This window comes from Pseudophryne corroboree, chromosome 8 (genome assembly GCF_028390025.1).
Source record: "Pseudophryne corroboree isolate aPseCor3 chromosome 8, aPseCor3.hap2, whole genome shotgun sequence".
Classification (NCBI taxonomy): domain Eukaryota; kingdom Metazoa; phylum Chordata; class Amphibia; order Anura; family Myobatrachidae; genus Pseudophryne; species Pseudophryne corroboree.
This window is the reverse complement of record NC_086451.1, coordinates 414286976-414300644: the sequence shown is the minus strand read 5'-3', so window position 1 is coordinate 414300644 and position 13669 is coordinate 414286976. Positions and strand designations below refer to the sequence as shown.

Sequence of the window (13669 nt, the reverse complement as noted above, 5' to 3'; positions counted from 1 at the left end):
CTAGGTTGGAGGTGTTGTGAACTCGGGGGTTCTCCCGATGGTAGAGGAGAGGAACCACAGTTGGGTCGGAACAGGGATGGCTTAATATAGGTCTTCCTCATACAGGACTCTGACAGTAAAGCTTGGTGAAAATATTAAAGAACTTTATTGCAGGAAGAGAGCAACACAATGTCACATGGCAGAGAAGGAACGTATGGGAAATGTCCAGGCCTATAGGAGAACTTGTAAGCAATGCTAAGGATTCCAGGAAAATAAGTACTTGTGAGTGTTGGTACAAGATAATAATGACTGAAGAACTTGTAAGTGATGTTTTTAAAGATACTGGTGATTTGAAGAACTGGTGAACGGTGGTTAGAGACTCTGACGATTTGAAACACTTGTGAGCGGTGGTTAAAGGCACTGATAATTTGTATGACTTGAGAGCGGTGACTAAAGACACTGATGATTTATAAAACTTGAGAGCGGTGATTAAAGACACTGATGATTTGTAGAACTTGAGAGCGGTGGTTAACGACACTGATGATTTGTAGAACTTGAGAGCGGTGGTTAAAGACACTGATGATTTGTAGAACTTGAGAGCGGTGGTTAAAGACACTGATGATTTGTAGAACTTGAGAGCGGTGATTAAAGACACTGATGATTTGTAGAACTTGAGAGCGGTGGTTAACGACACTGATGATTTGTAGAACTTGAGAGCGGTGGTTAAAGACACTGATGATTTGTAGTACTTGAGACCGGTTGTTAAAAACACTGATGATTTGTAGAACTTGAGAACGGTGGTTAAAGACACTGATGATTTGTATGACTTGAGAGCGGTGATTAAAGACACTGGCAACTTGCAAAACTTGGGAGCGGTGATTAGCCCACAGCACACGCTGACTCCAAGAAGCACTGGTGACTGGATTGCAGAGAAACACACCAGCCGCGGTATACGCTGAACTGTGCAGCAACTGACACCTGGAAGTGCCGGAGACACTGGGGTACGACTGCAGAGAGATACGTCGGGAACAAGAGCACTGGCATCCACGTCAGGGGAGAAGACGATACTCAGGCGCCGAGGCTCTGCCCGGCGTCTGACTTTGAATCTCGCGCCTCCGCTGGATTGGCGGAACAGTCCGATGACATCACCTGCTCCCCGCCCACGTGATGCCGGGTGTCATGGCGGCTCCCCTGCCCCGGGGAACCGCCGGGAGCCGCGCCAGCCAGACGCCGGAGCCCGTGGACCACGGAAGGCGGAGGCCGCAACACAGACCAGCAGGCACGCAGGGGTAAGCGCGGTGAACGCCGCCTATGGCGTGTGACACTGTCTCAGATATAATTTGTTCCCGTCTTCATCATTTCCTAGTAACATGGGATAGGCTCTTAAACAATACAGGGATGTGGTTTCTGCTCTGTAGAGACAGATGGCATAAAAGGTGACTGGGCCCCTCAGGTGACATGGTAACTTCCTCCAGGCTCCTCTAGGGGTTCAGAGGAGCTACGGAGGCTCTCCGTGGCCACCCAAGCTGTGATTTGCGGTGACCTACCTGCTGTTACGCAGCCAACCCCCCCAAAGGAAAATTATGTAACATGGGATTTTTATACATAAAAACTGGGACAATAAAGGGCACTGTAAGACCTGCAAATGTATTATAGAAATTAAGAACAATTTTTATTTTTAAAGGGCAGCATGAAAAAATGCGACAGACTCCAAGGGGGCAATTAAAATAAGTGCAGAGTACAAGTGGGGAGGAGTTGGAATTCTAGCACTAAATATAAAGTGTCCAGACTCCAGCTAAGCCTTTCTATACCCGGTATGCATTTAAAATACCGCCCGACGGAATCCCGGTGGTCGCAATACCAACGCTGTAGTCCCGACAGGGGTGCAATCCCGCTGCCGGAATTCCGGCGAGGTAGGTGATTCTCCCTATGTGGGTGTACACGACACCCATACAGGGAGAATAGAACCTGTGGCAAGCGAAGCCGCGATGTGCTTGCTCCACTTCCGACACTCTGGAGGGCGGGATGCCGCTGTCGCCGGTATCCCATACCGATCCTCTATACCCCAGTGTTCCTTTTGGACGAAAGGGGAATATCATGTTACATGCAATACTTTGTGCAGATAAAGATGTTTCGTTCACCAATTGTTTGTGCGCCACTGAATTGACCATTTGTAACCATCGTATAGTAAATGCCTCTATACGGGATAATTCATGCAGAATGAGAGATCCACCAACCTGATGCAGCTCACGAAGCCTCATCGATTTAGCAAGGGTCTTCAGTAATGTTGTAAATGATGACATCACTCTCCAAAAGACGACTTAATAGTTCATCTCTACTTGAGATCTACAAATATAAAGCAGAGGGATGTAACGTGTCTAGGAATGAGCTACACAGCATCAACATTTCACAGAACTGAATACTGTCTCGCAAAAGTGCTAAGTCCTGGTGCTACAATCTTCTTGCGTTGCCATGCCAGGGAACAGTCATTCCGCACGGCAATTGTAATATTGCATTATGGGCCTAATTCAGACCTGATTGATATTGTGCGAAATCGCAAAGTGGCCGTTATCGAATGACTGCGCATGTGTACGGATTGTAATGCGCAGGCGTGATCCCAAACTGTGAAAAAATCCTGCGTACGCAGATTGAATGACAGGAAGCGGACGTTTGGGGGGTGGTAACTAGCTGTTTTCTGGGAGTGGCAGGCGTTCCCAAGCGTCTTCAGGGCGGGTGTGCGACATCAGCTCCGTTTATTTTGCACTGTAGGAGTAAGTCCTGGGCTGCACACAGACTGGAAACATCATTCCATGGTGAGTGAGTTGTGAATGGATTTGTAGCTGACTGTTGTTTGCAAAGATTTTCGCACGGCGTACGCAAACTTGCACGGGGCGGATTTTCACTCTGGCTGGGCGGCGACTATTTGCAAAAGTGCAATCAGGTCTGAATTAGGCCCTATGCTCTGATGCAACACTTTACTCACCCTACACATTGCTTCACCATGATGCAGTAGGTTTAGGGGTGATTATGCAAAATGTATTGCTGTAGCGTCACAGTGGGTGGAGCTTGATGGTACGAATAACATTAACACGCTGGTTCCGCCCACCGCTTCTCTGCCTGGCCTGGCTTACGGGAGATCGCCAGACTCCTGGGTCTATTACCCTCAATACTGACAGTTTCCCAGACATCCCAAGAAAGTCGCTTAGTGTGGTTTTACTGCATGCCAAAGCCACTTAAATCAATCGTACAGCTAATCTTTACAGGCCGCTCTCTGTACACTATTTTGTTAATTTATTAAATTGTATTATTATTATGCTCCTTAAGTTATCTGAGGCCATTGTATCCTGCTGTCCTGTAAGAATCAGAAGGAACTATTTTATTATAATACTGTAATAAACTGAACTAACACTGAACAGAACTCCTTTGACAACCAGGTCCCTACTCAAATTTACTGTAGAGCTGGCTTCAGAGAGGAGTGGGCCTGTGTGCCGTCTACATTCAGGGCCCTTCTTCTCTCCCTGTGCAGTTGTGGGTACACTCTGTCACTCTGCAGAAGTATACAGCACATCCGCAGGTCTGTTGGAACATAACGCCCCTCGCCATGTTCCCAGGGATTTCTCTACTGCGCATGCACGAATCACAAGGAAAATGCCCGCTGCGGCGCTTTCCCAGGGCCGACGTGGGACTCCGGAGAGCAGAGTATAATATAGTGTTCATTCTAGCACCCTGCACCTTTCAAAACACGTGCAGTTCCTCTTTCCTGACAGGGGTGTCACTCTCTGCTCTGGTGCTTCTCAGAACACTCTGCTCTGTATCACAGCACTAAAATACAGACTAGAATGTGCTGAGAAGCACCAGAGCAGAGAGCGACACCCCAGGCAGGAAAGAGGAACTGCACTTGTTTTGAAAGGTACAGGGTGCTAGAATGAATGCTAGAATGCACATGGGCCCCTGTATACTCAGTACCTATCACAGAGACTCACACACAGACTCACACACATAGGACATACTTGCCTACTTTTGAAAACTAGTTTCAGGGAGATTACAGGTGGCAGCAGAACACGCAGCGCTTTCCGTTGGGGAGGGGGGGTGTCATGCTCCACCCAAAGGGCGTGTCTAGGTCCACCTATAAGGGGATTTATTGCCACTCAGGGGTGTGTCCTGATGAAAACTATAGTACTAAAACCAGCCAAAAACAAAAAGAGTAATAATATAGGTACACTAGAGTAATACAGGTTGAGTATCCCATATCCAAATATTCCGAAATACGGAATATTCCGAAATACAGACTTTTTTGAGTGAGACTGAGATAGTGAAACCTTTGTTTTTTGATGGCTTAATGTACACAAACTTTGTTTAATACGCAAAGTTATTAAAAACATTGTATTAAATGACCTTCAGGCTGTGTGTATAAGGTGTATATGAAACATAAATGAATTGTGTGAATGTATACACACTTTGTTTAATGCATAAAGTTATAAAAAATATTGATTAAAATTACCTTCAGGCTGTGTGTGTAAGGTGTATATGTAACAAATGCATTCTGTGCTTAGATTTAGGTCCCATCACCATGATATCTCATTATGGTATGTAATTATTCCACAATACGGAAAAATCCCATATCCAAAATACCTCTGGTCCCAAGCATTTTGGATAAGGGATACTCAACTGTAATAGGTGCACTATATATTACGGTAGTGTGTACTGTACACTGGTGAGAAGAGACGGATGAATACATTACATTATATACACAGCCAGAGCCGTAAGTAGACATTTTGGTGCCCTGTGGCAGAAATTGAAATGGTGCCCCCCACCCACACGTAAAATAGGGACTGCGTGCCGAAGGCGCGCCCCCAAAAATATAGGGGCATGGTTTCATGGGAAAGTGGTATGACCACAAAATTCACATTACATTACCCTGCACAGTAGTGTACATTTGTCACATTACATCACACATTAGTACCCCTTATACACATTACGCCTGACAGCCCCTTGTATACACCATACGCCAGGTAGCCTCTTATGCACATCACGCCAGGTAGCCTCTTACGCACATTACTCCAGGTAGCCTACGCCAGATAGCCTCTTACGCACATCATGCCAGTTAGCCTCTTACACACATTACTCCAGGTAGCCTCTTACACACATTACACCAGGTAGCCTACGCCAGGTAGCCTACGCCAGGTATCCTTACACACATTACCCCAGGTAGAGTCCCTTATACACACTACACCAGGTAGAGCCCCTATACCTGAGAGAGACTGTGTGTGTGTGTGTGTGTGTGTGTGTGTGTGTGTGTGTGTGTGTGTGTGTGTGAGAGTGTGTGTGTGTATGTGTGTGTCACACCATGATAGACAGCAGCGCTTCAGCAAGACCCACAGCTCCATGTCTCCCCATATTACCACAGTAACACATTACATTACATTTTACACAGCCCCCCCCCCCCCATATTACACACACTGGCAAATTACACTACACCCCCCCATATTACACGCAGTAGCACATTACACTACACCCCCCCATATTACACGCAGTAGCACATTACACTACACCCACCCATATTACACACAGTAGCACATTACACTACACCCACCCATATTACACACAGTAGTAGCACATTACACTACACCCCCCATATTACACACAGTAGTAGCACATTACACTACACCCCCCATATTACACACACTGGCAAATTACACTACACCCCCCCATATTACACGCAGTAGCACATTACACTACACCCACCCATATTACACACAGTAGTAGCACATTACACTACACCCCCCATATTACACACACTGGCAAATTACACTACACCCACCCATATTACACACAGTAGCACATTACACTACACCCACCCATATTACACACAGTAGTAGCACATTACACTACACCCCCCATATTACACACACTGGCAAATTACACTACACCCCCCCATATTACACGCAGTAGCACATTACACTACACCCACCCATATTACACACAGTAGTAGCACATTACACTACACCCCCCATATTACACACAGTAGCACATTACACTACACCCCCCATATTACACACAGTAGCACATTACACTACACCCCCCATATTACACACAGTAGCACATTACATTACACCCCCCATATTACACACAGTAGCACATTACACTACACCCCCCATATTACACACAGTAGCACATTACACTACACCCCCCATATTACACACAGCAGCACATTACACTACACCCCCCATATTACACACAGCAGCACATTACACTACACCCCCCCATATTACACACAGTAGTAGCACATTACACTACACCCCCCATATTACACACAGTAGTAGCACATTACACTACACCCACCCATATTACACACAGTAGTAGCACATTACACTACACCCACCCATATTACACACAGTAGTAGCACATTACACTACACCCACCCATATTACACACAGTAGTAGCACATTACACTACACCCACCCATATTACACACAGTAGTAGCACATTACACTACACCCACCCATATTACACACAGTAGTAGCACATTACACTACACCCACCCATATTACACACAGTAGTAGCACATTACACTACACCCCCCATATTACACACAGTAGTAGCACATTACACTACACCCCCCATATTACACACAGTAGCACATTACACTACACCCCCCATATTACACACAGTAGCACATTACACTACACCCACCCATATTACACACAGTGAACACTTGTGTCCCAACTGCTGGGAGGTATGTCATGCTCCTGTGAGTGGGTACTTCTCATCTGCTAGACATGCCCCCAAAGCAGAGGCGTAACTAAGGCAAAGCGAGTGGGGCATGTGATCTGGGCACTGCGGAGACTCGGTAGAGGGTGGGAGGGGGAGGGGCGCCCCGTCCAGGTAGCAGGGTTCGCAAAAACGAAGCGTATTTCACCCGATAAGCGATGGTGGGGACCCGAAAATAAAAAAAATGCTGGGTCCATCAGGATGCGCTCTGACCATTCAGCAGCGCTGTCCTGTGCTGTCAATCAGCCTCCTTGTCCAACTGCAGAGGAAGGGGAGGAGACCATGGAGACTAGAGTGTGATCTCCCTCCTTCCCTCACCCTCTGCTCCGCACGGGAGCACGGCATCAGGCAGAATAGGAGGACATTAAGTGCTGCTGTAGGGAGCTGGCCTGACACAGCTCCGTGTGTGTCAGTCATGCAGGAGCGCAGCGGCTGTGCTGCTTTCCGGCACCTGCAAATAAAGACATGTCTTGTGGGGGCTGCAGGCGGCGAGGGGACAGATGGCTGCGGGAGGGGAGGGGGCGAGGGGACAAAAAAAAAAACGGAGGTAACACCCCCCTCCCCACACACACACACACACTGGTTTCTCCCCGGGAACGTGGTCATCTGGCGCACTACGGTTGCCATGACAGCGTCATAGCAGCTGCCAGGAGAGGAAGGAGCCCGTTCCTCATGGTGTCGCAGCTCTCCCCGGCCCCGGTGTATAATGCTGGAGGTGGTGTCACCAGCAAGTGAGCGACCCTGAGTTCTTTGCTCTATGAGGGGACGCTGCCTTCTGTCTGTCTGCTAAGGAGAATGTTCACCAGAGGGATAGCGATTAGGAGTTAGACTCACTCCTTCATCCCCTCTACAGTGCCACCCTCCTCCCCTCTAACCTGCCACTCTATTCTAAACTGATCCCTCCTGTTCCTTCTCCTCCATCTTGTCACCCCAATTCTAATTTGTTCCCCCTCCTTCTACTCAGTCCTCCTTGCGCCCTCATTCTGGGTTGGGGCTGAAATGCTGGTGGTCAGAATGCCGACCGCGGCATCCCACTGTATAGAATACCTACCCCCCCCTTTCCCGCAGCCTAAACCCCCCTCCTCGCAGCCTATATGAAACCACTCATTCCCGCAGCCTAACCCTCCCCCCACATCCTAAACCTAAACTCCCCCTGCCCCTCCCCTTGCCCAAATGTGATCGGGATGACGGCGCCAACATTCTGACAAATGTTGGGATTCCGGCATCGCAATTTTGACAGCCGGCATCCCGACTGCCGGGATCTTGACCAGATCCCCTCGTTCTACCCTTTTGGAGCTCCACAGGACAGAGGAGCTGGGAAGTTATTCTACAGGGATAATTCTAATATTACTCTGTAGTGTACTGCAGTGATTTAGTGTAGTGGATTGTATAGTTAGGGGGATATAGTGTAGTGATATAGTTCAGCATATGGGGGGGATGTAGTGATGTAGTGCAGCCCCAACATCTCCGTCCTCCCCACACATTACACCCCCCTGCCTCTCTCCCCACACATTACACCCCCTGCCTCTCTCCCCACCCATTACACCCCCCTGCCTCCCTCCCCACACATTACTCCCCCCCTGCCTCCCTCCCCAAACATTATGCCCCCCCTGCCTACCTCCCCACTCCTCTCTCTGTCACTCTCCCTGTCCCTATGTCCCTGCTGTCACTTTCCCTTTGAATTTTCGGTTCATTCTGTGTGCTATAATGTAAATTTCGGCTCATTCTGTGTGCTATAATGTGAATTTCAGCTCATTCTTTGTGCTATAATGTAAATTTCGGCTCATTCTGTGTGCTATAATGTGAATTTCAGCTCATTCTGTGTGCTATAATGTAAATCAGCTCATTCTTTGTGCTATAATGTAAATTTCAGCTCATTCTGTGTGCTATAATGTGAATTTCAGCTCATTCTGTGTGCTATAATGTAAATCAGCTCATTCTTTGTGCTATAATGTAAATTTCAGCTCATTCTGTGTGCTATAATGTAAATTTCAGCTCATTCTGTGTGCTATAATGTGAATTTCGGTTAATTATGTGTGCTATAATGTGAATTTTCGGCTCATATCGTGTGCTATAATGTGAATTTTGGCTCATTCTCTGTGCTATAATGTGAATTTCGGCTCATTCTGTGTGCTATAATGTGAAATTATAGCACTGAAGGACATGCCCCCTTTTGAGTGTCCACGCCTCCTTTTCCTGAGCGCGTGCGCCTTCGGCGCGCACATAATTGCACCCTTCACTTTTCTATACACCCACTTCAAAAATTACACTTCAACCACTGCACCTACATCCTACATACACACCTGACATCTTTATATACAGTGACACCTATTTGTGCAGGAAATGATGATGGTAAGGTGCATGTAGAATTGAAAAGAATGTTACCAGTATGACATGAAACAGCTGGCATGTCATGTTGGCACTTCCCATTTTCAGTGTCCAAGCCCCCATGGCCATTTTTTCAGTGCGCGCCGGTGGTGTGTGCACATACTTTCCTTTGTAGAGGGGGGGGGGGGGGCATTATTAATCTTGCCCTGGGCTCCAAAAACCCTAGTTACACCTCTGTCCCAAAGTGGTGCAGCCATGCAACTAACAGGTTGTGGTCACACACCCTGCAGGGGGGGTGCACCGGGAAGTTACTGTACCGGGCCCAGGATTTCTCTTGGCAGCCCTGCTCCCACCTCATGGTAAGGTTCCTGTCTCTTCTTTCTGGTAGCTACTCTTTGGTCCAGTGCACTGAATGAGGGCTCAGAACCACACACACAGGAAACTTGTTAGAAAAAGCTGCTACCACTGGGCATGTGCATGATGCGGCGGCAGTTCTAGTAATTGTATTATATACCATTGCTACTGTTGTCATAATTTGCCACTTGCCAATGGGAGGGGTTTTCTGGGCAACTGGAACCCCCCCCCTCCCTGCGTTTGCCTATGGTGAGAGATACGCAGAGTTTAATCTATACTAATAGTAACTGTGAGAGATCCGCAGAATATAATTTGTACTAATAGTGACTGTGAGTGCTACGCAGAGTATAATCTTTGACTGTGAGAGATACACAGAGTATAATCTATACTAATAGTGACTGCGAGAGATATGCAGAGTATAATCTGTACTAATAGTGACTGTGAGAGATACGCAGAGTATAATCTGTACTAATAGTGACTGCAATTGATATACAGAGTATGATCTATATTTCCAGTGACTGTGAGAGATATACAGATTATAATCTATACTAATAGTGAGTGTGAGAGATATGCAGAGTATAACATGTACTAATAGTGACTGTGAGAGATACGCAGAGTATAATCTGTACTAATAATGAGTGTGAGAGATATGCAGAGTATAATCTGTACTAATAGTGAGTGTGAGAGATATGCAGAGTATAATCTGTACTAATAGTGAGTGTGAGAGATATGTAGATTGTAATCTATACTAATAGTGACTGTGAGAGATATGCAGAGTATAACCTGTACTAATAGTGACTGTGAGAGATACGCAGAGTATAATCTGTACTAATAATGAGTGTGAGAGATACGCAGAGTATAATCTGTACTAATAGTGAGTGTGAAAGATATGCAGAGTATAATCTGTACTAATAGTGACTGTGAGAGATACGCAGAGTATAATCTGTACTAATAGTGAGTGTGAGAGATACGCATAGTATAATCTGACTGTGAGAGACATGTAAAGTATAATCTATACTAATAGTGACTGTGAGAGACATGTAGAGTATATTCTATACTAATAGTGACTGTGAGAGACATGTAGAGTATAATCTATACTAATAGTGAGTGTGAGAGATACGCATATTATAATCTATACTAATAGTGACTGTGAGAGATATGCAGAGTATAAACTGTACTAATAGTGAGTGTGAGAGATATGCAGAGTATAATCTGTACTAATAGTGACTGTGAGAGATATGCAGAGTATAAACTGTACTAATAGTGAGTGTGAGAGATATGCAGAGTATAATCTATACTAATAGTGAGTGTGAGAGACATGTAGAGTATAATCTATATTAATAGTGACTATGAGAGACATGTAGAGTATAATCTATACTAATAGTGACTGTGAGAGACATGTAGAGTATAATCTATACTAATAGTGACTGAGAGATACGTAGATTATAATCTGTACTAATAGTGACTGTGAGAGATATGCAGAGTATAATCTATACTAATAGTGACTGTGAGAGATACGTATATTATAATCTGTACTAATAGTGACTGTGAGAGATATGCAGAGTATAATCTATACTAATAGTGACTGTGAGAGATATGCAGAGTATAATCTATACTAATAGTGACTGTGAGAGATATGCAGAGTATAATCTATACTAATAGTGACTGTGAGAGACATGTAGAGTATATTCTATACTAATAGTGACTGTGAGAGACATGTAGATTATAATCTATACTAATAGTGACTGAGAGATACGTAGATTATAATCTGTACTAATAGTGACTGTGAGAGATATGCAGAGTATAATCTATACTAATAGTGACTGTGAGAGATACGTAGATTATAATCTGTACTAATAGTGACTGTGAGAGATATGCAGAGTATAATCTATACTAATAGTGACTGTGAGAGATATGCAGAGTATAATCTATACTAATAGTGACTGTGAGAGACATGTAGAGTATATTCTATACTAATAGTGACTGTGAGAGACATGTAGAGTATAATCTATACTAATAGTGAGTGTGAGAGATACGCATATTATAATCTATACTAATAGTGACTGTGAGAGATATGCAGAGTATAAACTGTACTAATAGTGAGTGTGAGAGATATGCAGAGTATAAACTGTACTAATAGTGAGTGTGAGAGATATGCAGAGTATAATCTGTACTAATAGTGAGTGTGAGAGACATGTAGAGTATAATCTATATTAATAGTGACTGTGAGAGACATGTAGAGTATAATCTATACTAATAGTGACTGTGAGAGATACATAGATTATAATCTGTTCTAATAGTGACTGTGAGAGATATGCAGAGTATAATCTATACTAATAGTGACTGTGAGAGATATGCAGAGTATAATCTATAGTAATAGTGACTGTGAGAGATATGCAGAGTATAATCTATACTAATAGTGAGTGTGAGAGATATGCTGAGTATAATCTGTACTAATAGTGACTGTGAGAGACATGTAGATTATAATCTATACTAATAGTGAGTGTGAGAGATATGCAGAGTATAATCTGTACTAATAGTGAGTGTGAGATATATGCTGAGTATAATCTGTACTAATAGTGAGTGTGAGAGACATGTAGAGTATAATCTGTACTAATATTGTCACAACGATGCGTGTATGTGTTTATGAATGCAGGAAACAACGATACATATATATCTCTATGTGTAGGAGGAAATACGGTAGCCCGACAAGGCCTACATTTTATAAACTAGAAAATTTATTGCATTAAGTGAGGGATCACTATTTTATTTGGCACACGATGGGGGACATAAGGACTTTAGTTGCTAAGGGGCCACATAATTTGAAGGAGGAGGCTCATATGTGAGTGACCCAGTGGCGTCACAAGGTGGGTGCGGTCCACACCCGGGTGTTACCCTCCGAGGGGTGACACCAAAGTGCCGGCTCCTGCTCCGTGGCAGGAGCCGGGTGCTGCACTATATCATAATGTGCTGCAACCCGGCTCCTATCACAGTGCAGAAGCCAGCGTCTACGGAGGCACTCAGACTCTGACCCAATTTGCAACGATGGTCCTGATGTATCACCAGTTATACGCTGTTGGATGGAAATGAGGCAACAGCAGTGGGCGTCCCTATGCTCAGGTTAGCTTCTGCCCATATTGGTATATAGTTGTAGTTGCGTATGGCAAAACATAGCAGCAGCAAGAACAACCACACCTGAATTTGGCCCTATATGTGGAGCGAAACAGTTAAGAATGCAAACTAATAGCAAATGTTGACACCAATTAAAAATGCTTTGTGGTTGTTGCTTTTGCATCAGTCCACTCAAAATAACAAAAAGTGGGATTGTACACCAAATTTGTTCATTCTCTCTCAGGAATAAATTCACTAAAGTGGGAGTTTTTTTTTAGAAGCAGGGATGTTGCTCATAGAAACCAATCAGATTCTACTTGACATCTATCTAGCTGTTTCTAGAAGAAAATATATAGAATCTGATTGGTTGCTAAGGGCAGCATCTCCAATTCTGAAAAAAAAACACACTTTAGTAAAAACACCGCATAGTGGACCTCATTCAGTAAGGATTGCAAATTCCGCTTATTAGCAGAATTTGCAATCCTTTTGATCGCATACTGGGGGCCGCACATTGCAGGGCAATGCCGCCCAGCATGCTACCCGACGCCTCCCCCCCCCTGCAACCATGCTTAAATTGCGGTCGCACCGCAATTTCAGCATGATCGCAGAATTTGTTGGTGCCTCCTGTCGGCGCAGCCTGGCTGCGACTGCAGGAGGCCTGCCGCCATCTTTGTGATCGCAGCAGCTGCATGTGATGTCACGCAGCATCCCTGATCACGCCCACACCACGCCCCCGTTCATCTGCCGCCGCCTCCGTTTCCCAGACGCTGTCCCCGCAACCATCTGTTTCCGCCTAGGACGGGACCTGCGCATGCGCCCGCTACATCTTACTAGTTTTTGCAGGTGGATCACTAGTTGCGATCCAACCTAAATGAGGGCCAGTATCCAGGAGACACTCACCTATTTGTACTGTCCCAGACTCCGCACTGATAATAATATGGCTTTATCAGGCATATATCTTTGTCCCAGTCTGCAACTGAGCAAAGACTTATCTCCTCATCCCTCCGCTATCCTGTCTCACAAGGTGCTGGGAGTGGTGGTATCACACAGATCTGCATGGTCACATATGCGTGCCTCCACTGTTCTGCGCAATTCACAATCCGCAGACTATCCTAGTGCTCTGCAC

The 13669-nt window shown here is 45.2% G+C and overlaps 1 protein-coding gene across 2 annotated transcripts in view; it reads left to right on the top strand.

The window, feature by feature from the left end:
- Window positions 1–13669, top strand: part of RASGRP4 (RAS guanyl releasing protein 4) — a 138450-nt gene that overhangs the window by 83104 nt on the left and 41677 nt on the right. The gene's annotated exons all lie outside the window — the stretch shown is intronic.